Source organism: Giraffa tippelskirchi, chromosome 10 (assembly GCF_054371585.1).
Source record: "Giraffa tippelskirchi isolate mGirTip1 chromosome 10, T2T-mGirTip1v1.2.pri, whole genome shotgun sequence".
Lineage (NCBI taxonomy): Eukaryota > Metazoa > Chordata > Mammalia > Artiodactyla > Giraffidae > Giraffa > Giraffa tippelskirchi.
In genome coordinates this window covers 75,564,205-75,590,556 of record NC_137284.1, presented here as the reverse complement: position 1 = coordinate 75,590,556, position 26,352 = coordinate 75,564,205, and the positions used below count along the sequence as shown (strand labels likewise).

Below are 26,352 nucleotides of genomic sequence, written 5' to 3'. Positions count from 1 at the left end.
TAGAGTGAAGAGCTGGGTTTTTATATCCCACTGGCCCTCATCTCTTGAGAAATCTGTATGCCAGTCAGGAAGCAACAGTTAGAACTGGACATGGAACAACAGACTGGTTCCAAATAGGAAAAGGAGTACAGCAAGGCTGTATATTGTCACCCTGCTTATTTAACTTATATGCAGAGTACATCATGAGAAATGCTGGGCTGGAAGAAGCACAAGCTGGAATCAAGATTGCTGGGAGAAATATCAATAACCTTAGAAATGCAGATGACACCACCCTTATGGCAGAAAGCAAAGAAGAACTAAAGAGCCTCTTGATGAAAGTGAAAGAGGAGAGTGAAAAAGTTGGCTTAAAGCTCAACATTCAGATAACTAAGACCATGGCATCTGGCCCCATCACTTCATGGGAAATAGATGGAGAAACAGTGGAAACAGTGGTAGACTTTATTTTTTGGGGCTCCAAAATCACTGCAGATGGTGACTATAGCCATGAAATTAAACGACACTTACTCCTTGGAAGAAAAGCTATGACCAACCTAGACAGCATATTAAAAAGCAGAGACATAACTGCTGACAAAGATCTGTCTAGTCAAGACTATGGTTTTTCCAGTAGTCATGTATGGATGTGAGGGTTGGACTATAAAGAAAGCTGAGCACCAAAGAATTGATGCTTTTGAACTGTGGTGTTGGAGAAGATTCTTGAGAGTCCTTTGGACTGCAAGGAGATCAGTCCTGAGTGTTCAATGGAAGGGCTGATGTTGAAGCTGAAACTCCAATACTTTGGCCACCTGATGCAAAGAGCTGACTCATTTGAAAAGACCCTGATGCTGGGAAAGATTGAAGGCAGGAGGAGAAGGGAACGACAGAGGATGAGATGGTTGGGTGGCATCACTGACTCAATGAACATGAGTTTGAGTAAACTCCGGGAGTTGGTGATGGACAGGGAGGCCTGGCATGCTGCAGTCCATGGGGTCCCTAAGAGTCGGACATGACTGAGCGACTGAACTGAACTGGCCCTCATCTTGGTGACTCAGATGGTTAAGAATCTGCATGCAATGCAGGAGACCCAGGTTCGATCCCTGGGTCAGGAAGTTCCCCTGGAGAAGGGAATGGCAACCCACTCCAGTACTGTTGCCTGGAAAATCCTATGGACAGAAGAGGCTGGCAGGCTACAGTCCATAGGATTTCAAAGAGTCAGACACAACTGAGCAACTAACACTTTCTGACCTTCATCTCAGCTTCTGTCATACACAGTGGCCATTGTCAGCACAGGCCCATTTGCTGTTCTTACCTCATCCTTGTGAATTTTTATTTTTAACACTTTGCTTTGCAAAAGCTTAAATGAGTGTGTGTTTTCTGGAGGAAGATAAATTACGTATATCTATTTGATCTATCATCATAACCCAGAAACAGTATTTAGAAATTTTAAGTCAGATAAATATTCTGTAGTCATTGTCTCAATAGATCTGTTCAGGGATGTGTATTCCACCTCTGTGGCTAAATAGAATTATCTAGTCAGAACTCTTGAGACAGATCATGTAGCTACCTACTGCGATCAGAATATTTCTGCATAAGCAACCCTGAAGAACATACTATTTGCAAAGCAAATTCAAAACCACATACTTTGCTTGAATTGGATAATATTAAAGCTTAGATGTCAGCTAGGATAAGCTTGATATTTAAAACTAATTAGGAAGTTGTGCAAATTGCACATAAATATATTACTCAGCATATCCTGCATGGCTCAGTAACTGCAGAGCTTTTTTCATCTCACTCAGTGACCTCCCATTCAAGGGTGAAAACAGAGATTTCTTTCTTTTCAGTGATGGAAGCCAGGAGCTATTTACTCTTAAGCTAAGAGTTCCCATACTCCAGCTCTTCCAATGGGCTGGAAATTAGTACAGTTACAAGGGACTCTGAACTTTCTTTTTCTTTGCCACAGATGTTGGTAGGAATGCATAACATGGATCAACTTTATCAGAATTGAGGAATGTATTTTTAGACAAAAGACTTGTATAAGACACAGTTCTCTCAAATTCTCTTTCTCGCTCTCAGTCTCTCTCCCTTCCTCCCTCCTTCACTTTCTAGTTTTTCTTTCTTTTTTTCAGGTTAGAGAATGCTTCAGTGACTACTTTCTCTGCCCACAACCAATAATGGACACTGTTCTTAGCAGAGAAATATCTTCAGCCAAATAAAATTTGCTAAAAAGTTTTTTAGATTTTTAAAAATTTTCTCCTTAAAGCCTTTTGCAGTTTCTTATCACCTGTCCATTAAGGTTGGTATTCAGTAGCTTCACTTATAAAGCTGTCAGAATTTGGCTTCACTATAGCTTTACCACTTAGCATATATTTCCACCAAGTTGGATGACTTGGTATTTCTCTAAAAATGTACACTTTCTTGATTTCGTAGGTTGACACTTACCAACCTCTCCATCTGGATTTTCTTTCTTCTCCTTCCCCATAGGCACCTGTTAAATTTTATCCATTGATTAAGTCCCAGATCAAAAGTCATTTCTTTAGCTAAACTGGTCTTTTGACTTTGCAAACTTTACAACATTAAATTTGATTTTATATCAAATATTTTTATATAGTTTTTCCTTACTCAATTTCAGTCACTTTAGGCAAATTCTTTTTCTTAAAAAAATTCTCTCCAGACAAATAGTAGCTATTAAGTAATTCTTTCCTACGTGAGTGACATACTGAGTCTTTGAGATTTTGTTTTGGCAGTTAAATTTGTACTAGATTCTGTCTGGACAGAGAGAAGACATTTGTTTTATAAGGGACATTTTGTTCCTTTTGTAATTTGAAGGTTTAAGTGGGCTCGTACTTTAATTCTTAATGATGAGTATGACATATATTATTGTGAATTGATTGTATTTCCTTTGTGCCCCAGTGTCAGGCAAATTTTTGTAAATATTCCACAAGTTTTTGAAAACAATGTGTATTATTTCTCTTTGCTGGAAATAAGAGTTTATTTAAGAAATAATTTTTTGGAGAATTCTATGCCAGGCACTGTTTGGGGCACTGGGAAGTATAATGTCATACACTCATGGACTTTGTTCTAGCTTAGGGATTGGCAAACCAACCAATAAACATATGATACTATGTCACATCATGTTAAATGCTAAAAGCAATTATAAAGAAGTGTTATGAAAAGTAGTTAAGTCTTTTCTAAAGAGATTATTGAGTATAAATCCAAATACAATGAGACAGCAGGCTATGCTATGACATGGGTGAATATCATTCCAGGCAGAGAGAACAACCATAATAATGGTCCTGAGGATGAGATTAAGCTTGGACTAAGAGGCTAAAGTGATTAATCAAGAGGGAAATTAGGAGGAGGAGTCAGAGATAAAGGTGCAAGGTCATGTAGCATCTTGTATGCTGTGGAAAAGAATCTGAACTTTGAATGAGATGGAAGGCTATCAAATAGTTTGAGCAGGTATGCAGTATGATTAATTCGTAGGGGTGAGGCACTGGGAAATCAGCTGGAAGGTGATTTCCATCCTTGAGATGAATTCCTGGGTTAGGTGGAGGGCACTGAATGTGGTCAGAAGTGTTCAGGTTCAGGAGACACTTAGAAGTTACAGATAAGCAAACTTATTCTGATGATTGAAATATGGATATGTTGTAAATAGAGGACTGAAGCATGACTCAGGGTTTTGGGGCATAAACATCTTAGGAAATTATGCTACTACTTAATGAGCTAGAGAAAACTGGGGAAAGAGCCAATTGCTGATGAAAATCCTGCTGTCAAATCTTTCTTTTTAATTACTGGTTTTAATTTTTTTTGATTTGTCTTTGATACACTAAGTTTAGCAGTGATGGGCATAGATATAGATCACTTTTATTTACCCTGTTCAAATTAACCTGTCTATTCTATGAGAACTTTGTTTTTTTTTCCCAATTCTGGAACATTCTTTTGAAAGACAGCTATTCTTGCTATTTTCTGTTCTTAAAATTTCTGCTGCATATATAGATTTTCTCTTCCTATTCTCCATGCTCTTAAAAAGCTTGAATCTTTGAATCAATTTCTTGATTTTCAACTACTTTATTTTTCAATTTATAAATTTAACAGTACTTAAGCTGAAGTACTAATACCTTGGCTGTATGAAGTATCTAAAACAAGAGAAATTCAAAACACATATCAAATCTGACTAGAAACTCTTTTAAGTCATTTCTGAGGAAAAAAAAATGAATGAACCTAGAAATAGAATTTAAACATCTTCACTAAAACATGCTTCATTTCCCTTTATTTTTGATTTATAATAAATGGTAGTGCTTTTTGAAAATACTTTTCATTTCTATGAACTGCTTCAGAAGTATCAAATCCATAAAATATTTTATAGGTATTCTAGTCCTAAAATCCAAGTAGATACTGTTTTTCTTGTACATGTCCTTCTTTTCATATTTCAAAGCAAGAATTTTATAGGGCTAATCTTGGGTGACAGTTTTAGCTACATATATATTGGCTTAATATTTGACTTAATATCCTGAGATACAATAGTAATCAAATAATACCTTCCAATATCATAATTACTGTTTACTTTGCAAAATCATAAACAGTGCATTTTCTAGGCACTGACACAGATTGTCTCAACACACCAGTGATTTATTGCAGAATCCTCACTTTTCAGTCAAAGTTCTGCAGTTAGATAATTTTCCAAAGCTACCCAGCTGATCAGCGAAGACTGGAATAACCTGATCTATCTGACTCCAAAGCCTAAGTTACTGGTACTATAGTACATCTTACAAAATACTTTTACTTCAGTATGGCTTAGTCTCTGAATTCAGATTATTCTGGTCCTATAAGATTTTTCAACCTGAATAAAATATAGATGAAATCCTAATTAATATTTAATACAAATGCACAGGGAAAAGTGTGTGCTTACTGCCTTCTACCTGTGTGTTGCCAGGGTAATCTAACTCTACTTTGCTTTTTGTCTTGTGCTGCCTTCATGGAGGAGAAAATGTTTCTCTGTTCCTGGAAGCCATTACTGGAGTGTACACTATGTAATGTATAAAATAATAGTAAAGCCACTCTTTCAAAAGAATAAAATTTGTATTTTACTTTGTTTTTTGTTATAAAAGTTTGAGGCATTCAGCATTATGGTTTGACATCTGTATATACTTTAGAGTGATTATCACCATAAGTCTAGTTCCCATCTGTTACCATATGGATAACCTCTTTCTCCCATTTTGCCCACCCCTCTGAATACCTTCTCCTGTACTAATCACTAATTTAGTGTCTGTATTTTGAGTTTTTATTTTTAAGATTCTATATATGAGAAAAATGGTACAGAATTGATCTTTCTCAGCCTGACTTATTTCACTTAGCATAATACCCTCAAGGGTAAAGCCGTCCCTTTAAGGAGCAACACTTGACAGTACTTGATCAATGTTATTCCCTTTTCCAATACATCTGTTTCACTGAGTTAATATTTGCCATTCAACATCTCAGAGCTATACACAGACTCTGAAAGCTGTACATTCAAGCAAGTTTGGCAAAACAAAATTTTTTCAGCTGTTCTAACTTACCCTGCTCTTAAATTTTGTTTTGTACCTTTTCCTTTCACCCTTGTAAAGGTATTCAGTTCAGTTCAGTCACATCCAACTCTTTGTGACCCCATGAACTTCAGCATGCCAGTCCTCCCTGTCCATCACCAACTCCAGGAGCCTACTCAAACTCATGTCCATTGTGTCATATTACATTAAAATAATTGGATCAGAAATTTCTGTGTGTATCTAATTGTATATTTAATTTGCAGTGTCTGAAATCAAAATATTCCTTACAGTTTTATTTCTTTATAACACTTTAAACAACATTTTAAATTTATTTTCATTAGCTACTACTAGAATATATATTCAGGGGTATAATCTGGACAAAGTTGAACTTAGTGGGTTTTTTTCCTAAATTGAATGGAAGTCCCATATTTGAAACCTGATAAAAGTATTACTTTATTTAAAGGAGGAGAGAGGGAGAGCGCGCCATTTTTCTATAGTTAAAAGTAATGTAAGTAATTAAGCCAGTACAAAAGAGATTTTTTTTTTGTTTATGGCACTAAAACAATAAAATTTAAAAACTTTATCATGTGTTTCTTTTCTCTCCAGGACTATGGAGATTTTCTTTTCCATTAATATATTATTTTCCTTCCTTTTAGTGATACCTTTAATCATCTCTACACTCTAAGCCCTTCCTGACACTTCTTTCTTATCCTGCTTTTTTTGCACATGATCTTTGGACTTCGTTAGCATTTTAAGTGCATGGGTTTGTGCGAGATAGTCTCGGTTGGCTACTGACAATAGCTTACACATTTTGGATATGTAAATACTACTGGTCTTTCTGAACAAAGCTAGTTGAAATATACTGCCATGTCCAAGGAACTCCTGTGTTTGTTTTCTCCTTGGTGACCGAGGTCTATACATCTCTAAATAAGTTTTGAGAACTATTTTATTGAAAAAATATTTTATTCTGCAGGCAATAAGTACTCAAAAAATACTCAGCCTAGTAACCAAAAAGTCTCAGAAATACCTCACTACTTTTTCAGGAAAGTAAAATCATATGTCTTGATTTAAATTGCTGTGGAAGCAGTCAGTAGAATTTTGCTCCCCAGCAAGAAATTAGATGTGTTAAAATTCAAGCAATACTATAACTGACTGACTTGTCCATTGGAGAAAAAGTTTACATTAATATGTCTCTATTATTACCGACAAATTTACTTACTTTTATGCTGCTTACAAAGCACAAAGGAATTAGGGTTTGTTTTTGTTATATATCCTGTGAGTTTCTAGACTTATTTAAGAAAACAGGTTTATTTGACAAAGTAAGTTTTGTTTTTTTTTAATTATTGTATTCAGAACCATTATTGATCCAGACTTATTTTGAAGAGTAGGAAATGAGGCATTTTGATTCCATGGTGTCATTTCTAAAAGAGTCTGAGATTTTATAGAAGGGCATATCCTTTCCATTGTTATTATTTTAAAGTAAGATAGTCTAAGGATTTTTGAAGACTCCATTCTGTAAAATCAGTGCTTATCTGATGATATTAGTTAGCAAGGAAGAAAGTCATTTAAGAATCAGTCCATCTAAGGAAGAAGACAAGGGGGATTTTTGATCAGTGTTTTGGTTTCTAAAAGATAATGCTACCAGAGAAATGGTACTTTGTAGAGCAAATTTGAATATTGTGGTGATAGAATTTAAAAATCTCTTCAGAATCAATTAATAATTTGCTATCCTATTTAATACAAGTTTCCCCAAGAGTTTCATTAGAGCTGGTCAATCTTCAGGAAACTGATAATCTCAAGATATATGGTCAAATTCCTATTTCTTATACTGCAAAGCAGGAGTTATAACTTGGTTATTCAATCAAGAAAACAGCCTGTGAAGATGGCCTGTGTGAGATGACAAGCCTGCTGCTGCAAATGACATCTGTTTTCTCTCTCCAGCTATGCAAACAGCAGATAACAAGTGAATTAAATCATCCCAAATAATTTCCCCAAACTGCATATGAGGAAAAGTAATTACAAATGGAAGCAGAATCAATCCATTGGTTATTTAGACCTATTTTAATTCTTTTCATTGGCAGGTCTCAACTGTTTGCTGTAGTTCTATTAAAAATTAGAAAAATTCATTAATATGAGACCCATGTCTTGATTACAGTAGCTACTATGTGATGTGACATTTTCAGGACAATCTGGATCCTTGAGGGGAGGTCAAGGTTGAAAAAAAGAACCCACAAATATTGTGCTTTTAAAAATTTTAAGTGAGGGATGGGATGGGGAGGGAGGTGGGAGGGGGGTTCTGGAAGGGGAAAACATGTACACGCATGGTGGATTCATGTCAATGTATGGCAAAACAAATACAATATTGTAAAGTTAAAAAATAGATAAACTAATTAAAAAAATTAAAATGTTAAGTATTCAAATCTGTAATAAGTTATAGTTCAGACAAGAAAATAATTAAACTTGATAGCAAGATGCATGTAGGACCTAATTTATAACTTCAGTGTGGGTCAGTGACATCTGACAACTTTATCAAAACAGAGATTGGTGGGCCTCATCTCCAAAACTTCAGAAAGTTGGGTTGGGGTCTGAGAATTTGCATTTCTAGAGGATCCTAGAACCATACTTTAAGAATTGCTGTATGAAACAGCGTGATATTATTAGTGTTTTTCTCTTAAGATTATTTATTATGCTATTGAAAGAGGGATTTACTTTGGCATCTCTATAATAAACACTTCTGAATAGCATCCAAGGGGAAATTCCTTTTATGAGTTTTTTCCTTTTTGTAGTGAACAGAATTATATTTTTAAAAATCTTAACCTAAGATGGTTCTTTAGTTATAACATATGTTGCATATTATAACCAACATAGCAAATTTATGGGGAGATGAGATTTTTGGAAAAATCAGTAATTTGGAATAAATCAAGAGGTGCACAACAAATGATTCATCAGTCTGTGAGCAATGTGGAAAATTGGCAAAACATAATATTCCCATTGTCTGATTTACAAGTCTAACCTGAAGGGAAGGAGCAATGCTGAGTTCCATTGTAACGAGTGGCAAGACAAAAGTTCAGTTCATTGTAACAAAACAAAAGCAAGACAAAAGTTCAGTTCATTGTAACAAAAGTTCTGTTCATTGTAAGGAGTGGAGCAAAAGTTCAGCGAAGTACAGAGAAAATTGGAGGAGGTTAAATCAGGGAGGTTAAAAATGGTGAGAGAGCCAATGATTGTAAGAAGAAATCTGGTTAAAGAAGGAGATAAGAAAAACATAGCATTGAGCTACAGAATTGAATAAACAGTTTAATACACCTTGCCAGCCCTTGAAAGAAGCACTGAGTCAACACCAAAAGCCCAGAGAAAATGGATGCCACTATGTCCCGTGGGTCATTTAATGAAAAGGTATGCTACTCTTCCCTAAAATATTTGATTATAGTGCACTGATTGTTGACTGTGACAGGTACAGAAAATTTGAAATATTTGGCATACTGTTCACAATATAGGGAAATATGCAGCATACTTGAGATGTTTCCATTCTATTTCAATCAAAATTATTTTAGAACTCCCAAATGTTGTATTAAATTGCATGTGTATAAGTAAATAAATGTTGACATGTATACTAGACAAATATCTTCTAACCCACAAACATGGAGAAGGTTTATATAATTTGCCAAAGTCATGGAGCTAGGAGTAATAATTAAAATGAAGTTAGAATAATACATTTGTGCACAACTTGGTACCAGTCATTTGAAGTATTTCATATGTATATACTTTGTATTTTATAAATCTTCATTATGTATTTTTCAGTTAATAATTATAATTAATATATGAAGTAGACAATGTTATTCGTGTCTTATAGATGAGAACTGTGGGATACATAGAGGCTAAGTAATTGCCCAAGGTCACACAGCTACTCAGTGTCAGAACGATACTAAAAGATCAGTGTCTTCTGCTCCAGGGATTAGGATCTCAAAAACTAGGCTTTACTGTCTCAGTAGTAGAGCTGAAATTTCAGTCTGTCTATAGTTTGTCCCCTCTCTGGGATTTTACTGTGTGTAGATCACAGAGATCAATCAAGACACATATCATACAAAAATAATGGTAGGTAGACGTCAGTCTGTGGCAATTCAGCTTGGCAGGCAAAAACTTTCTCAGTGTTGTGAAAAATCATGAGGCCATGTTTGGACTAGTAGAAACTGGTAACATGGTCAATTAGTGACATCTGCCAGAGATATGGGAGAGAAAAAGGGAGTGTCGTGAATAGCTATTTCTGTAGTAGAAAAGAAGGAAAGTTGCAAACTGTATAGATCATGGTGAATTAAATGAGTAGCATTTCTTTTTTTTTCCCTAATTGAAAAGTTTTCCCAAATGAAAATTGTTTTGAGTTCCTAGGCAGCAAGGCAGGGGTGCTGGAGGGTTTATTTTCTTATATGATAGGTAATCTACTTTACTGAATAGAAGAGTAGCCTATGCAAATTTGTACTTTAGTCAGTAAAATGTTAATTTAAACATGCTTTTGAGAAGTGGCCACATGGAAGTAGCTTTCTAATCTTCCAACCTGAGGTTCTAGGTGATATTGTTAAATTGAGCAGAGCATTTATGGTCTGTGCACATAAGCTAGTGTGCATGCGTGCTAAGTCACTTCAGTCATGTCCAACTCTTTGCGACCCTATGGATTGTAGCCCGCCAGGCTCTTCTGTCCATGGGATTCTCCAGGCAAGAATACTGGAGTGGGCTGCCATGCCCTCCTCCAGGGGGATCTTCCTGACCCAGACTTTCTAACTTTGATTTGTCTATGCTAATTACTTGCATTATAGGTGGGCGCATGTCAGGCCTTTTATTAGGGCCCAGTACTCCTCCTTGGTAATGATTCTTTGACACTCTCCGCTATGCTTTCAGAGCTGCATCTTTTGAGTTGTTCTTCCTTTTCTGTGAGAAACAGTACATGTTTGTGCTTAACTAGGGTAGCTCGCTCTTACTTTACAAGATTGAGTTCTTCAAGATGTGTTTTAATTTTGAACTCTGACCCTTCTATGTGTGCCCACAGTGCTTCTAGTGATGTCATTTGTTGTAGACATTGTGGGTTTCCTATGAATCTCATGGAGGATAAATCCGTAAGAAAGGTTGTTCTCTGAGAGAAGCCTCTCTACCTTAGACTGAGAAACAAGATATCATGTGACAGTATCCTTAAGGTTTTTAGAAGTTCTGAGTAGTTGAGAAGGTCTATAAGGCACCCTAGTTATTTCTGAAGTCTCAACAGGGAGTCACATTAGGTAAGAGCTTTATCCTGAAGCTAGGTTTTACTGGCAGTACTCTTGCTTTATTCCTTGCTCTGAGGCCATTTCTTTGAGTCTTTTGGTGTCTGGAGAGAAAGTTATTTATTTATGAACCCAGCAAGTACTGAATACTTTATATTTTTCTCTAAATTTTGATCGAAAATTAGATGATTGTGATTGATTTCCCTGAAACTGGATCCAGATTCAAAGGTGAAGTAACTTATGATTAAGGCTGATCAGGTGCTGGCACCATCGGACTATAGGAAAGTAGAAGAAGAAAGAAACCTGGTACCTGCTGTGTCCAACAATGTTAAATAAAAACAGAAGGTTTACCTACTCCAGCTCTTCAAAAATGAAATTTTGAAAAGTCTTTGCACTTAGTAGAACATCTAGAGTTTAGAAATGTAAAACTGAAGAGATAGCATTAAAGTTAACATGGAAAAATACTTTTTACTTACTTCCCAGGAACATCAGGCCTAAAACTAATGATTATGAAGTGCTTTGAAAACATAACTGCATTGTATAACATCAGCCTTGGGGCTAACCTCTAGTCGGGTTCACAGCAAATCAATTAGTCCTAGATCATCCTGGCAGCACTGTCAAGTAGCATTAGTGCTGGAAGCCATAGACAGCCACGGAGGACCTGCCCATGATTACTCCCTGGAAGTCTTAGTTTTCAGTCTGTGGAGTGGAGCTGCCCTGACTGCACATTATAACACAAGTAATTATTCATCAAAACTTGTCTTGCTGCAAGCAATTTATTCCTCTCACCACAGATGTCCTCCTTTCTGACCCAGAGCAGCATGAATGTGGGCTAAAAATAGCAACTACACAACGCAGCTGGCAGCCACGGTGAGACTGCATTTAAATGGTTCCTATACCCTTGCATTCAGAGCACTTTCCTCGCATGGATTAACCCTAGAAGAAATCCTGGAAGGTAAAGGTAATCTTATCCCCTCTTGTTGTGCTTTAGTCCTTGAAGTTATAAAGCACATTTCTGTTTTGCAGATAAACTGCTTTGCCTGGCAATTCATCCTTTCTCTCTGTTGTGTACATTTACCATTTTTTGTTGGCTTCTCTTGATGTAGCTGGAATTGGGAAATGGGAATATCAGTTCTGTACTTGTCACTCTACTTTCTGATCACACCACATGCTCAAAAAACATATTCATTAACACCTATTATGTGCAAATACATGCTAGGCACTGTGGAGGATGAACATACAACCCTTATTCTCTTACACATCAGCCTCAGGAAAATCAAATCATTAAAGTAACAAGCCGAGAAGCATTTAATTCTCATCTAAGGTTTTGCTAATACAATTTTAGTGTTCCTGAGCTCCTCACCCTGTTTGGTTTAACTATCTTCTAACGTGTCAGTCGGGCTTCCCTGTGGCTCAATGGTAAAGAATCTGCCTGTAAATGTAGGAGATGGGGGTTTGACCCCTGGGTCAGGAAGATCCCCTAGAGAAGGAAATGGCAACTCACTCCAGTATTCTTGCCTAGAAAAATCCCATTGATATAGGATCCTGGTGGACTACAGTACATGGGATTGCAAAAGAGTAGCACACGACTTGTTGAGAAACCAACAAAAAGGAATGTGAAGGTCTATGAAAAAATCCTCATTTAAGGATGCCATCAACACCCAAGTGAAATCCTGTTAAAAACATCTTGTACCATCTTCTGCTGATGTATCTTTGTCCTGTTGATACAGAGAGCTGACTCAAAATCCCCCACACAATTCCTCTGAAATGCCTGGATTTCCTCATGCTAAAAGGACTGCTGGGCATTGCAGAGTTTCTAAGATGCTTAGACTAATTAAGCTCAACTCTAATCCTCAAAAAGGAGAATGATGGACAAATGTGGTCTCTAACCCCAAGGAATTCATAATCTTATCATGTATGTTGGATATGGTTATAAATAATAGCATTTCATGCAATTATTTTGATTTTTAGAGGTTTAAGGCTAGACACTTAAGTCATTCAGTCTCCTTAATGAGTGTATGTGATAGTAATTGTTCTTCTTTTCCCTAGCTTTATTGTGATATAATTGACACGTTCAGTTCAGTGGCTCAGTCGTGTCTGACCCTTTATGACCCCATGGACTGCAGCACGCCAGGCTTCTCTGTCCATCACCAACTTCCAGAGCTTGCTCAAACTCATGTCCATCGAGTCAGTGATGCCATCCAACCATCTCATCCTCTGTCATCCCCTTCTCCTCCCTCCTTCAATCTTTCCCATCATCAGGGTCTTTTCCAATGAGTTAGTTCTTCACATCAGGTGGCCAAAGTATTGGAGTTTCAGCTTCAACATCAGTCCTTCCAATGATATTCAGGACTGATTTCCTTTAGGATAGACATGTAAAATCATGTAAGTTTAAGGTGTACAATGTAATCTGATACATATATTGAGAAATGATTGCCGCAGTAAGATTAGTTAAGGCAGTCTTCACATATTATTCATTTCATTGTTGTTCTTATTTTTACGGCGAGAACATTTGCATCTCATATAATTCTATTGCCAGATTTTTGGTGGGTTGATGAACAATGAAATGGACCCTAAGTTCCAGTCAAGACTTGTAATGGAACATGATCTGTACCTCTGGTCCTTGCTTAGGTCACTTTTCTTAATATTAGTTGTTAACACTTTTGAACATTTACTATGTTGCAGGCACTGTTTTACGTATGTTTAGTCATTTTTTTAAACCCACAACAACCATAGTTTTATCATTTCCTTTTGAAAGACACCCTTAGTGAGTGTGGGTAGTCCCTGAAATCAGGAGAAGCTTCTCAATTTTCAGTAATGCTGTATTTTGAAATGGATGTTAGTGGCACACATGTGTTCACTTTCTTAAATTAGTTTAGCTGACAGAAATGATGTGTATACTTTTCAGCATTCAAGTTCACACATAAAAAGTAGCAGAGGCAGAATTCAAACCCAGATGTTCTAATTTGACAACAAACATTTTAACTACAGTAGTAAACAACCACAGTTGGTATTGCATTTCTAGAACTGCAGTGTATATTCATTGAAATACTAGTGTCTTGGGATGCTGTCTGAAAAAGGAGGCTCTGTGAATATCTAAGTTTGAGAAATACTGCATATTCCTGTATGGAATTCATGGCACATTTTAACATGATAAAAGATTATATATAAATATTGCATGGAAGAAAAGTTTAACTTTGTATAACACAACTTTCCTAATCATTTTTGCCTATGAAACACCTTTCATCACATAGTGCTTTAATATACCGCTGAAAAAGACTTGAAAAATCCACTTTGAAAATTAATATCTTGAGATAAGGAATGAAAAAAAAAGATGTCTCTGAAAAAGACTCGGTGATAAAATGAGAAAGATTTTTATACTTCAGGAATTTGAGAGATTGTTCATTGGAAGGACTGATGTTGAAGCTGAAACTCCAATACTTTGGCCACCTGATGCGAAGAGCTGACTCATTGGAAAAGACCCTGATGCTGGGAAAGATTGAAGGCAAGAGGAGAAGGGGACGACAGAGGATGAGATGGTTGGATGGCATCACCAACTCAATGGACATGAATTTGAGTAAACTCTGGGAGTTGGTGCTGGAGAGGGAGCCCTGGCGTGCTGCAGTCCATGGGGTCACAAAGAGTCAGACACGACTAAACGACTGAACTGAATTTGAGAGAAGTTCTGTGTTACGTTTCAGTAAAGCACGATTTAAATATTAGTTGACTGGGCTTTTTAGTTCTCCCTCTGATCCCATCTGTAATTCATCTTGCATCTTTGAGAGTTTGCTTGGTTTGTTTCAGGTCGATCCTGTCTACATGGAGAAGGCAGAACTGTATATATTTACTTTAATGTAAAATGCTTAAGGAAGAAAAACATACATTTAGGAAAGTATACATATCATGTGTGTCAGCTAAATGAATTTCAGAAAGTGAACATGTGTGTGCCGTCAGCGTCCAGATCAAAACACAGAGCATCGCTGGGAGCCCAGAAGCCTCTCCGACTCCTGGTGACTGCCCACACTCACGAAGGGCAACCGCTACCTTGTCTTCTCTCTACACAGGTTGTGTTTTTGTTTATTTACAGCTTTATTGAGGTAAAATCGATATCTATTACGCTGTACATATTTAAATTATTTTTATGAATGCTAGCATGTGTATCTGGAGAAGGCAATGGCAACCCACTCCAGTACTCTTGCCTGGAAATCCCATGGATGGAGGAGCCTGGTAGGCTGCAATCCATGGGGTTGCTAAGAGTCGGACACGACTGAGCGACTTCACTTTCACTTTTCATTTTCACACATTGGAGAAAGAAATGGCACCCCACTCCAGTGTTCTTGCCTGGAGAATCCCAGGGACGGGGGAGCCTTGGTGGGCTGCCATCTATGGGGTTGCACAGAGTTGGACATGACTGAAGCAACTTAGCAGCAGCAGCATATGTATCACACGTGAGGTAGTGAATATATCCACCATCCTCTAGTTTTCCTTCTGATGTTTGTAATTCCCCATCCTCAAGCAACCACTGATCTGCTTTCTGTCCCTTTGGATGAGTTTGCATCTTCTAGAATTCTATATAAATGGAATGATGCATGTGTATCCTATTTATGCCAAGACAAAGGGGATCTTGTTTATTTCACTCATAACTATTTTGAGATTCTCTCCTTTTGTACATTAGTAATTCCTTTTTATTGTCCAGTATTTCACTGAAAGGATATGTTGCAATTTGCTGATCTATTCACCTGTTGGTGGCCATTTAGATTATTCTGGGGCATTACAAATAAGGTTTCTCTGTATGTTTGTGTACAAGTCTTTATGCATAGATTTTCATATCCTCTTGTGAATACCTAAGAGAGATATGGCCAGGTCAAATGGTGAGCATATGTTTACATTTTTCAGAAACTGCCAAACTGTTTTCAAAAGTGAACATACTAGTATGTATCCCACTAGTAGTATATAAAGTTCCAGTGTTCCATATCCTAACTAACACTTGATATGGGTAATTTGTAGTTTCAGCCATTCTAGTGAGTGTGTAGTGATAGCGTATTGAAGTTTTAATTTGCTTTTTCTTAACAGCCTCCTTTCATGTGCTTAATATGCCATCTGTACATCTTCTTTAGTGAAATGTTCATTCCAGTGTTCTTTCCTTTTTTTTAATTGGGTTGTTCATTGTCTTATTGTTGATACTGGAAAATTCTCAATTTTGGATACAAGCTCTTAGTTGGAGATCAGCTTTGGAAATGTTTTCTTCCAATCTGGACCTGCCCTTTCATTCCTGTAACAATATCTTTTGAAGAGCAAATGCTTTTACTTCCTATTAGCTACCGTTAGGGTCTATGATAAAATTGATAATTCTTTGTTTATTGTAAGTCAGGGTCAGGTTTTTCTGGTTTTTTTTTTTTGGTATGAAGCTATCCAGTTGCACCACCACCATTTGTTGAAAAGACTTTGCTCCCATTAAATTGCCTTGGTCTCTTTGACAAAGTCTAATGACAGTATATGGTGTTGATTTATTTCTGGACTTTCTATTCTGTTTCATTATCTATTTGTCTGTATTTATACTAAAACAACATTATCTTATTTACTTTTCCTTTCCAATAATTTTTGAAATCAGGAGGTACACTTCCTTAAGAGTAAAGTTCAACATTCAAGGTCACACAGGAAAACAAGGAGGAGAGGCAGGATTAAAACCCAGATGGTATAATTTTTCAGCATACATTTTAACTGTATGCTTTTATATATTTAAAAAAATTGCTTTTCTTGTGGCTCAGGTGGTAAAGAATCCACCTGCAATGCAGGAGACCTGGGTTCGATTCCTGGTTTAGGAAGATCCCCTGGAGAAGGGGAAGGCTATCCACTCCAGTATTCTGGCATGGAGAATTCCATGGACTATATTGTTCATGGGGTCGCAAAGATTCGGACACAACTGTGTCACTTTCACTTTCACAAAATTGTTTTAACTGTTTCAGGTCCTTTCCATTTTCTTTAAGATTTTAGTTCCAGCTTGTCAGTTTCTTTATTTCTTTTTTTTTTAAATGCCTTCTGGGATTTTGATTGAGATTGTATTGAATCTGTAGGTCAATTTTGGAGAGAACACATATCATAAAAATATTGAGTCTTCTGATCCAGGTGTTTTTACATTAATTGAAATCTTCAATTTATTGCAGCAAATTTATGTTGTGTTCTGTGTTTACATCTTATACATCTTTTATCAAATGTATTCCTGCATATTTTATGTTTTGATGCTAAGTGGTATTTTTAAATTCAAGTTCCTATTATTCATTGCTGCTGCTAAGTCGCTTCAGTCGTTTCCGACTCTGTGCGACCCCATAGACGGCAGCCCACCAGGCTCCACCGTCCCTGGGATTCTCCAGGCAAGAATACTGGAGTGGGTTGCCATTTCCTTCTCCAGTGCATGAAAGGGAAAAGTGAAAGTGAAGTCGCTCAGTTGTATCTGACTCTTAGCGACCCCATGGACTGTAGCCTACCAGGCTCCTCCATCCATGGGATTCTCCAGGCAAGAGTACTGGAGTGGGATGCCATTGCTTTCTCTGATTGCTAGTATAACATAAATCAGTGTTGCCAGTTTGACAGGGCATATTATTTTCTGAAGCATTAGAGAACTCATTAGTAGTATTTGGGCTGTCATTTGTAATACAGTATTTTTAAAATATATGTTGCAAAGGAAAAATACAAAAGCTCACTCTAAGACAATCTGTGAATCATTGTTATATTCACTCGTTCATATTTTACCCATTTATTTTTTCCATTGAAGTTTATGAAGGAAAAGCTTTAATACTCTTAAATATTTTAAGAAAACTGAAGCTCAGAGGTGAAGAGATTTCCTGTGAAAATAAAGAGAGCTTCAAGGAAAAGGACCATTCATTGGCTTTGGACCAAAGCTTGTTTTTGATGACAGATAACTCAAACCACTCTATTGATACCCTGAGTTACAGCATTACATGAGACTACTACTTGAAGGAAAACCTTCCAGTTGGAATTGTAAACCTCTTACAATTTTAACATTTTCATCTATCCTAGAAAGTCCTACTATTAATATTTTTTAGCAATATTAAATGCTTTCTCAGATCTCCTTCCCCCAACACACACACAGGACAGGCTGCTGTGGACTAAATTGTGTCCATATTTGGAAATTGAAGCTTTAAGCCCTGATGTAGCTGTTATGATGAAGTACTTTTGGATGTAATTAAGGTTAAATGAGATCCTAAGGATGGGGCCCTAATTCAGTTGAACTGATGGCCTTATAGGAAAATGGAGAGAGAGATATCTCTTGCTCTCTCTGCAAGTACAGACACTGAGGAAAGGCTATGTGAGCGCACACCAGGGGGTTGTCTACAAGCCCAGAAGAGGACTCTCCCCAACATAGATCATGCTGGCATCCTGTTCTTGGACTTCCAGCCTCCAAAACTGTGAACATAAATTTCTGTTCTTTAAGCCACCTCATCTGTGGTATTTTGTCATGGCAGCTCCAGTAGAAGAATGCACAAGCTGAATCTAATCACATTTCCTATAGCTTTCCTTGTTACATGGTGGTTTAACTTGCTGCATGCAAGCGACTATGCTGATTACACTGGCAGATGCAGAATTCATTTACAGGCAGCCCATTCTGGTGATCCTGGTGTTTTCTCATTGATCTGCTGTTGGTGTATTGTTACCACAGGACCATCAAACTGCAATTCATTCAGTGGTTATTAAATCACATCTCTTCCCAGAAGGTGAAAATATGCTAACCCTCTTAGAATAAGACATTAAAAAAATAAACTTTTATAAAAATTTAGATTTCTAGAAAAGGTAGCAAGGTAATACAGGGAGTTCTCAAATGCTCAGTACTATTTCCTCTGTTCAGATCTTAACATTAGTGTGATACATTTGTCACACCTAATAAACTAATATTGATACGTTATTATTAACTAAAGCCCATACTTCATCCTTATTTCTTTCATTTTCACCTAACCTTCTTTTTCTGTCCCAGGATCCCATCCAGGAAAACAGAAGGTGCCATTCAGTTGTTGTGTTTCCTTAGGTGGTTCTTCTTGGCAGTGACAGTTTCTGACTTGCCTTGTTTGTGATGACCTTGACTGTTTTGAGGAGTATTGGAAATGTATTTTGTAGAATGTGCCTTAACTGGGATGGTTTGTCTCATGATGAGATTAAGATTATAGGTTTCGGGGAGGAGAGCCTCAGAGGTAAATACCATTCTCATTCCATCATATCAAAAGTAAATGCTATCAGTCCTCATCACCTGTGTTTGTCAGTGTTCTCCAATGTGAAGTGACTCTTTTTACCTTTCTGTTAGCCTGCACATGGACATCACTAATACAACCTACACTTATGAATGTGAAGTTATGTTCCATCTCTCTGAAGGGGCAATATATACATAAATTATTTGGAGTACTTCTATATGTGAGATTGCCTTTTTCTCCTATTTATTTATTCAGTCATTTATATCAGTATGGACTCTTGTATATTTACTTTCTAAATTGGGTTATAATTCAATACTAGTCAACTGTTTCTTTTTTGTTTATTGAGGTATAGTTGATATGTAATATCATGTTTCAGATATACATAGTGATTCCTAATTTTTAAAAGTTATATTTCATTTATAGTATTATAAAATATTGGCTACAGTCTCTGTGTATACCGTATATCCTTGTAGCTTATTTAGTACTATGAGAAGTGTAATTCATACTTCTTAACCTCATACCCCTATCTTGACCCTCCCCCTTTTCCTCTCCCCACTGGTAACCACAGGTTTCTTTTCTATATCTGTGATTCCTGTTTTTCCCCATCTTTCTTTTTTATTTTTTAAATTATAGAAGTATGATAACACATTTACAGGAGACTGGGGAAATACAGAATAAAGTTACATATAGTTCCACTATATATTACAATTACCTTTTCAGTAGATAAATTAAGATTTTTAGTTGGAGTTTCAATCTCAAAGTCTCAAAAATTAACAGAATGAATACAGAAAAGTAGAAGGAAATAGTAGACCTGAAAAATACCATTAACCAGTTCTATATCTGTGATTCTGTTTCTTCGTTATATTCACTAGCTTGTTTTACTTTTTAGAATCCACATACCAGTGATATCATATGGTATTTGTTTTTTTTGTTTGTGTTTTTTTGCTTAGCATAATACCCTCCAAATGCATACCATCTGAACCACCAGGGAAGTCCTCCATGTTCTTGCAAATGGAAAAATTCCATTCTTTTTTATGATTGAGTACTATATGTGTGTATGTGTGTATATATGTATATACATACATGATGGACACATAGGTTGCTTCCATATCTTGTCCATTGTAAATAATGCTACTATGAACATTTGGATGCATGTATCTTTTCAAAGTAGCTTTTTTTTGGGTGGGGGGCGGAATAAAAACCCAGGAGTGGAGTGGAATTGGTGGGATGTACTATAGTTTAATTTTCAGTTTTTTGAGAAACTTTCCACAGAGGTTGCACTGTTTTACATTTTCACCAACAGTATATAAGGGTTCCCTTTTCTCCGTGTCCTTGCCAACATTTGATATTTGTGTTCTTTTCGATAATAGCTGCTCTGACAGATGTGAGGTGAAATAAAATTGTAGTTTTAATTAGTATTTCTCTGATAAACAATGCTAAGTATTTTTCATGTACCTGCTGGCCATCTGTATGTTTTTTTTGGGTGGGGGGATGTCTACTCAGGTCTTCTGCCCATTTTCAATCAGATTTTTTCTTGACATTGAGTTCTTTGAGCTGTTTATATATTTTGGATATTAACTTGTTATCAGTTGTATCACTTTCAAATGTTTTCTCCCATTTAGTAGGTTGTCTTTTCATTTTGTTGATGGTTTCCTTTGCTCTGTTTTTAAGCTTAACTAGGCTCCGTTTGTTTATTTTTGCTTTTGTTTTCTTTGCTTTAGTAGATCCAAAAAACCATTGCTATGGTTTATGTCAAGGGGTGTTTTGCCTTTGATTTTTGGTCTTACATTTAGGTCTTTAATCCATTTTGAGTTTATTTTTGTATATGGTGTTAGAGAATGTTCTAATTTCCTTCTTTTAAATGTTTCTGTTCTGTTTTGTCAGCAGCACTTATTGAAAAGACTCTTTCTCCATTGTATGTTCTTACTTCCTTTGAATAGATTAATTCACCACATAAGTGTGGCTTCCTTTTTGGGTTCTTTATTCCATTTCATTGATCTATGTATCTGTTCTTGTGCCATACTATTTTGGTTACTGTCACTTTGTAGTGTAGTATGAAATATAGAAGCTTGATACCACCTATTTTCTCATTCTTTCCTAAGATGGTTTTGGGTATTCAGGGGCTTTTGTGTTTCAATACAAATCTTAGTTTTATTTGTCCTAGATCTGTGAAAAAGTAGGCCTCATAGGATGACTTCAGAAAGGTTCCCTCCTTTGCAATTTTTTGGAATAGTTTGGGAAGATACGTATTAACTCTTCTGTTAATGTTTGTTGTTAGTAGAAATTCATGTGATATCTGCCATTGGTATTTTTATGGGATTGCATTGGATCTATAGATTGCCTCAGGTAGTATGGGTGTTGTTACATTCTGTGGACATGGTATATCTTTCATCTGTTCATGTCATTTTAAATTCAGTTCTTCAATGTCTTATAGTTTTCCCAGTTGTTTACCTGCTTCGATTGATTCTCATATTTTATTCTATTTTGATGTGATTGTGAATGAGATTGTTTCCTTAATTTCTTTCTCATAGTTTGTTGTTATTGTATAGACACAAGAGATTTCTGTATGACAATTTTGTATCTCAAAATTTTACTGAATTTACTGAGCTCCAATAGTTTTAGTGGCATTTTAAGATTTTCTATGTATCGCATCATGTCATCTGCAAACAGCAACAGATTTAGGTCTTCCAATTGGATTAGAAATTTGGATTCTTGTAACTTCTTTTCCTTGTCTGATAGCTCTGAGTAGAATTTCCAGTGTTGTTTAGAGGCTCAGCTGTGTCTGGCTCTTTGCCACCCCATGGACTGCAGCATGCCAAGCTTCTCGGTCCTTCACCTTCTCCCAGAGTTTGCTCAAACTCATGTCCATGGAGTCAGTGATGCCGTTCAACTATATCATCCTCTGTCACTCCCTTCTCCTCCTGCTCTCAATCTTTCCTAGCATCAGGGTCTTTGCCAGTGAGTCAGTTCTTTGCGTCAGGTGGCCAAAGTACTGGAGCTTTAGCTTGTCCTTCTAATGAATATTCAGGATTGATATAATTTAGAATTGACTGGTTTGACTTTCTTGCAGTCTGAGGTCTCTCAAGAGTCTTCTCCGACACAACAGTTTGAAAGCAGCAATTCTTTGGCACACAGCCTTGTTTATGGCCCAACTGTCACATCCATACATGATTACTGGAAAAACCATAGCTTTGACTATATAGTCCTTTGTCGGCAAAATCATGTCTCTGCTTTTTAATATGCTGTCTAGGTTTCTCAAAGCTTTTCTTCCAAGGAGAAAGCATCTTTTAATTTCATGGCTGCATTTACCAGCCACAGTGATTTTGGAGCCCAAGAAAATAAAGTCTGTCAATGTTTCCATTTTTTCCTAGTTTATTTGCCATGAAGTGATGGGACTGGATGCCATGATCTTCATTTTTTGAATGTTGAGTTTTAAGCCACCTTTTTCACTCCCCTCTTTCACCTTCATCAAGAGGTTCATTAATTCCTCTTTGCTTTCTGCCATAAGGGTGATGTCATCAGCGTATCTGAGGTTGTTGATATTTCCTCTGGCAATCTTGATTCCAGCTTTAGTTTCATCCAGCCCATCATTTCACATGATGTACTCTGTGTATAAATTAAATAAGAAGGGTGACAATATACATCCTTGATGTACTCCTTTCCCAATATGAAAGTTCATTTTTCCATGTCCAGTTCTAACTGTTGCTTCCTGACCTGCATACAGGTCTATCAGGAGGCAGATAAGGTGGTCTCTTATTCCCATCTCTTGAAGAATTTTCCACAATTTGTTGTAATCCACACAGTCAAAGTTTTCAGCTTAGTCAATGAAGCAGAGTAGATATTTTTCTGGAATTCTCCTGCTTTTTCTATGATCCAGTGAATGTTGGCAATTTGATCTCTGGTACCTCTGCCTTTTCTTAATCCAGCCTGAACATCTGGAAGTTCTTGGTTCATGCACTGTTGAAGCCTAGCTTGAAGTATTTTGAGCATTACCTTGCTAGCGTGTAAAATGCCTGCAATTGTGCAATGGTTTGAACATTCTTTGGCATTGCCTTTCTTTGGGATTGGAATGAAAAATGACCTTTTCCAGTCCTGTGGCCACTGTTGATTTTTCCAAATTTGCTGGCATGTTGAGTGCAGCACTTTAACAGTATCATCTTTTAGGATTTGAAATAGCTCAGCAGGCATCCCATTACTTCCACCAACTTTGTTTGTAGTAATGCTTCCTTAGGCCCCCTTGGCTTTCATGTTCCAGGATGTCTGGCTCTAGGTCGGTGAGCACACCATTATGGTTATCTGGGTCATTAAGACCTTTTTTGTACAGTTCTTCTGTGTATTCTTGCCACCTCTTCTTAATATTTTCTGCTTCTGTTAGGTCCATACTGTTTCTGTCCTTTATTGTGCCCATTTTTGCATAAAATGTTTCCTAGGGAACTCTAATTTTCTTTTCTTTTTTTTTTTCAGTCTTTCCCATCCTATTGTTTTCCTCTGTTTGTGTTATTCACTTAAGATTACTTTCTTATCTTTCCTTGCTATTCTTTGGAACTCGGCATTCAGATGGGTATATCTTTCCTTTTTGCCTTTGCCCTTCACTTCTCTTCTTTTCTCAGCTATTTGTAAGGCCTCCTCAGATAATCATTTTGGCTTTTTGCATTTCTTTTTCTTGAGGATGGTCTTGATCACCACCTGCTATACATTGTTAGGAACCTCTGTTCATAGTTCTTCAGGCACTCTGTCTATCAGATCTAATCCCTTGAATCTATTTTCACTCTATCATACTAAATCTGATAGAGTGCCTGAAGAAGAAATAGATTGAAGAGATCAGAATTTCCAGTACTATGTTTAATAAAAAGTTGCAAAGAGTGTACATCCTTGTCTTTTTCTTGGTATTAGAGGAAATACTTTCAGCTTTTCATTACTGAGTATGAAACTGTGGGGATTATCATATAAGGCCTTTATTATGTTGATATATGTTCCCTCTATACCCACTTCCTTGACATTTTTATCATAAGTGGATATTGAATTCTTTGAAAAGCTTTTTCTGCATCTATTGAGATGATCATATGATTTTATTCTTTAATTTGTTAATGTGATATTTCACATTGATTTGTGGATATTGAAAAATCTTTGCATCCTTGGGATAAACGCCACTTGATCGTGACGTGTGAGCCTTTAAATATATTGTTGAATTTGATTGGCTAATATTTTGTTGAGGATTTTTACATCTATCTGCATCAATGGTACTGACCTGTACTTTTCTGTTTTTGTGATATCTTTGGTTTTAGTATCAGTGTGATGCTGGCCTTGTAGGATGACTTCAGAAAAGTTCCCTCCTCTGTAACTTTTTGGAATAATTTTGAGAAGATAGATGTTAACTCTTCTGTAAATGTTTGGTAAAATTCATGTGCTATTTGGCCCTGGACTCCTGCTTACTGAGAATTTTTAAATTACTTATTCTGTTTTATTACTGGTAATTGATCTGTTCATATTTACTAATTCTGTCTGGTTCAGTCTTCAGTTCATTTGAGTCACTCAGTCGTGTCTGACTCTTTGTGACCCCATGGACTGCAGCACGCCAGGCCTCCTTGTCCATCTCCAGCTCCCGGAGATTACTCAGACTCATGTCTATTGAGTTGGTGATGCCATCCAACCATCTCATCCTCTGTTGTCCCCTTCTCCTCCTGCCTTCAATCTTTCCCAGCATCAGGTCTTTTCCAATGAGTCGGTTCTTCCCATCAGGTGGCCAAAGTATTGGAGTTTCAGCTTCAGCAGCAGTCCTTACAATGATTTCCTTTAGGATAGACTGGGTGGATCTGCTTGCAGTCCACGGGACTCTTAAGTGTCTTCTCCAACACCACAGTTCAAAAGCATCAATTCTTCGGCACTCAGCTTTCTTTATAGTCCAACTCTCACATCAATACATGCCTACTGGAAAAACCAAAGCTTTGACTAGATGGACCTTTGTTGGCAAAGTAATGTCTCTGCTTTTTAATATGCTGTCCAGGTTGGTCATAACTTTTCTTCCAAGGAGCCAAGCGTCTTTTAATTTCGTGGCTTCAATCACAATCTGCAGTGATTTTAGAGCCCAGAAAAATAAAGTCTGACACTGTTTCCATCGTTTCCCCATCTATTTCCCATGAAGTGATGGGACCGGATGCCATGATCTTAAGTTTTCTGAATGTTGAGCTTTAAGCCAACTTTTTCATTCTCCTCTTTCACTTTCATCAAGAGGCTCTTTAGTTCTTTTTTGCTTTCTACCATAAGGGTGGTGTCATCTGCATATCAGAGGTTATTGATATTTCTCCTGGCAATCTTGATTCCAGCTTGTGCTTCATCCAGCCCAGCGTTTCTCATGATGTACTCTGCATGTAAGTTAAATAAGCAGAGTGACAATGTATAGCCTTGACGTACTCCTTTTCCTGTTTGGAACCAGGCTGTTGTTCCATGCCCAGTTCTAACTGTTGCTTCCTGACCTGCATACTGATTTCTCAAGAGGTAGGTCATGTGATCTGGTATTCCCATCTCGTGAAGAATTTTCCACAGTTTTTTTTGGTCCACACAGTCAAAGCCTTTGGCATACTCAGTAAAGCAGAAGTAGATATTTTTCTAGGACTCTTGCTTTTTCGATGATCCAGTGGATATTGGCAACTTGATCTCTGGTCCCTCTGCCTTTTCTAAATCCAGCTTGAACATCTGGAAGTTCATGGTTCACATACTGTTGAAGTCTTGGGAGATTGCAAATTTCTAGGCATGTGTTCATTTCTTATAGGCTGTCCTTTTATTGTTATATAACTAGTAACTTCTTATTATCCTTTGAATTTTTGTGATGTCAGTTTTAACTTCTCCTTTTTCATTTCTGATTTTACTGATTTAGGACATCTCTTTTTTGATAGTCCTGGTGAAATGTGTATGAATTTGGTATCTTTTCAAAGAACCAGCTCTTAGTTTCATTGTTGTTTTTTTTTTCCTTTTTTTTTCAGTCTGCATTTCACTTATTTCTGCTCTGATCTTTATGATTTCTTTCCAAGTGCTGTTTTTTCTTTTTCTAGTTCATTTAGGTATAAATTTAGGTTGCTTATTTGAGGTTTTTCTTGTTTCTTGAGTTAGGTTTGTGTCACTATAAACTTTCCTCTTAAAACTGCTTGTATTGCATCCCATAGATTTTGGATTGCTATATTTTCATATTTATTTTTATCCAAATATTTTATTTCCTCTTTGACTTCTTCGATTATCTACTGGTTTTATGATAGCATATTGCTTAGCCTCCTTTTGTTTGTGTTCTTTACAATTTGTCTTTACTTCTAGTCTCCTGTCTTTGTGGTTGAAAAAGATGCTTGATGGGATGTATTTCTTAAGATAACTTAGACTTGTTTTGTAACATAATATGATCTGTTCTGGAGA

The 26,352-nt window shown here is 36.7% G+C and overlaps 1 protein-coding gene across 5 annotated transcripts in view; it reads left to right on the top strand.

Moving 5' to 3' along the window:
• Window positions 1–26,352, top strand: part of TMEM196 (transmembrane protein 196) — a 331,349-nt gene that overhangs the window by 6,462 nt on the left and 298,535 nt on the right. The window contains exon 1 of one of the 5 annotated variants that reach the window (XM_081536767.1): window positions 8,782–8,894. The exons of 3 other annotated variants lie outside the window; for them this stretch is intronic. The gene's annotated coding sequence lies outside the window, so the exon portion shown is untranslated. Of the gene's footprint in view, window positions 1–8,781; window positions 8,895–11,544; window positions 11,706–26,352 lie in introns of those variants that run through there. One more of the 5 variants, XM_081536766.1, reaches the window with a different exon arrangement.